General features: G+C 41.6%; 1 pseudogene; it reads right to left on the reverse strand.

Annotated features, from left to right (window-relative positions):
• Positions 1 to 1,376: 1,376 nt before the first annotated feature.
• Positions 1,377 to 1,955, reverse strand: LOC138097638 (large ribosomal subunit protein uL6 pseudogene; annotated as a pseudogene).
• Between the last annotated feature and the right edge of the window lie 614 nt (positions 1,956 to 2,569).

The following is a 2,569-nucleotide window of genomic DNA, read 5'->3' on the forward strand; positions in this document are numbered from 1 at the left end:
ATAGAATAGAAATCCTTTGGCTAACTGATGCAAAGAACCAACTCATTGGAAAAGACCCTGATGCTGGGAAACTTTGAAGACAAAAGGAGAAGAGAGCGGCAGAAAATGAGAAGGTTGGATAGCATCACCGGCTCAATGGACATGAATTTGAGCAAACTCCAGCAGATACTGAAGGACAGGGAAGCCTGGCATGCTACAGTTCATGGGGTCGAAAGGAGTCAGACACGACTTAGCAGCTAAACAATAACAAATGGAGGATAAAACATGAACAAGATTCAGTCTCTCAAACTGTTCATTGTCAAGTTGGGGCAAGAAAGATATTCAGCTATTGTGTAGAAGACTGAATGTGAGTGACATGTGCTCTAAGAGGTTGGAACAGAAAGCTGTGGGAACCCTAAGGAAAGAGAAGATATGGGCTTTAGAGAGAAACAATTTTTTATAGTCTTTTAGTGTCAGATCTGGAAGGAACTGGGAGAATTTTAGCAGGTAGAGAGATCAGTGTGGTGGATAGTCCAGGTAAAGGAATTGTGTGAGTTGAAGGCAGACAGGCAGAAAAACTATGTACTTGTCCAGGAAGGAAAGCATAATCTGATCTGATGGTGTACGCAGTGCAAGCAAGGAGTGCTGAGAAATAAGGCTGGGCAGGGAAGTTGAAGACATACCTTTGGATGACCTCAAAAACTCCGTTAAAGCTTTTGGAAAACAATGGGAAATGGTGAACTTTTTGGAGCCGGGTACTGGTATGACCTGACCTGCAATTTAGGAAGATTATCTGGCAGCAATACATGAGTTGAATTGGAAAGAGAGAAAAAGAAGGCAAAGAAATAAGGAGGAATCCCGTTTAATAACCCAGAACAGAGATGTTAGGGCCTGAACTTGAACAGGGTTGATGGAAATTGAAAGTTGGGGATAGATAAAAGACATTTCAGAGATAGTAGTTAAACTGGCTTTTGTATTATTTGTTTTGGGGGGACTTCCCAGGTGCCTCAGTGGTAAAGAATCCACCTGCCAGTGCAAGAGATGGGGGTTTGATCCTTGGGTTGGAAAGAGCCCTGGAGAAGGAAATGGCAACCCATTTCGGTATTTTTGCCTGGGAAATCCCATGGACAGAGAAACCTGGCTGGCAATAGTTCATGGAGTCACAAAAGAGTTGGACACGACTTAGCAACTATTATTTGCTTTTGCTTTTCTTCTGTTGGAAATTCTTGATGGGAACTGTGGCTTTAACTGGCTGATGCAGTGAAACCAGGTGCCAAGTAAATCATGTTGGTTTGTAGCTTATGTATTTTTTTTTCAAATCAAGAGTTTTTATTGTCTCTTTAAAATATCACAACTGAGTGCTATCTTGTTGTTTCTGCAGCAGGATCACTGAGATCTTACTCATCAGCCTGCTGAACTGTTCCTTTTTCAGAAACATAGATACCATCCAAAAATTTTCTGATATCCTTGTTTTTAACTGTGGTGGCTTGCTGAATAAAAGCAGCTGAATTTGACACAAGTTCAATGTCATTTCCTTCAAGAATCAACTCATCTTTCTGGGCTTGAGATACTGAACAGGCAACCCCTGGCCTCATTCGAACCCTGCGTATGTATTTTTCACCCCCAAAATTTCGGATTTCCACAAGAGAACCATTCTCCTGAATAACGACATTGATGGGGAAGTGGGCATACACCAACCTCATCTTGTAACAGAAGCCCAGTGTAACACCCTTGATCATGTTCTGTACGTGACTACAGATTGTGTGAACAGTGGCCAGTTCCTTTCTATTTCCCCACCATTTGTCAACACGGAGCCTCTTCTTTTTCTTTCCAAGGAGACTGAGTTCTACACTGATGTGATTGAAGTCCCTCCGCAGGGTGCCTCTGGGGCCCTTCACAATAACTGTCCATCCCTTCAAGTTAACGTCGACATTTTCTGGGATGTCGACAGTCTGATTGCTGAGAATGGTCTTCATTCTCGCAGTAGATGTGGCAAAGAGTGTAGCTTATCTATTTTTAAAAAGCCAAACTAGTTAATAAACCTTGGAACATCGTAATGTTGGTACAAACATTTGATGTGCTCACATTTTCTAACATTAGAGTTATTTCAGTTAGCTTTTTTAATGTATAGCTACTGTGTTGTTGGGGGCTTCCCTGGTGGCTCAGTGGTAAAGAATCAGCCTGCCAATGCAGAAGACGTGGGTCCGATCCCTGGGTTGGGAAGATCCCCTAGAGAAGGAAAGGGCAACCCACTCCAGTATTCTTGCCTGGGAAATCTCACGCACAGAGAAGCCTGGTGGGCTACAGTCCATGGGGTAGAAAAAGAGTTGGACACAACTTAGCGAATAAACAACAACTATATTGTTAAGGACTTTTAAAAAGAACTTAAGGATGCTTTATGTTTCATCATCTCATCATTCTCATGAGCCAAGATTATTTTTAAATAAATTAAGAGACAACCCCACAATTAACATCACACTCAGTAGTGCAATGTTAAAAAATCAGGAATAAGACAAGGATACCCACTCCTAACACTTTTATTCAACATAATATTAGAATTTGTAGCCAGAGAAATTAGGCAAGGAAAAGA

The sequence above is a fragment of the Capricornis sumatraensis genome, chromosome 21 (assembly GCF_032405125.1).
Source record: "Capricornis sumatraensis isolate serow.1 chromosome 21, serow.2, whole genome shotgun sequence".
In the NCBI taxonomy this organism is placed as follows: domain Eukaryota; kingdom Metazoa; phylum Chordata; class Mammalia; order Artiodactyla; family Bovidae; genus Capricornis; species Capricornis sumatraensis.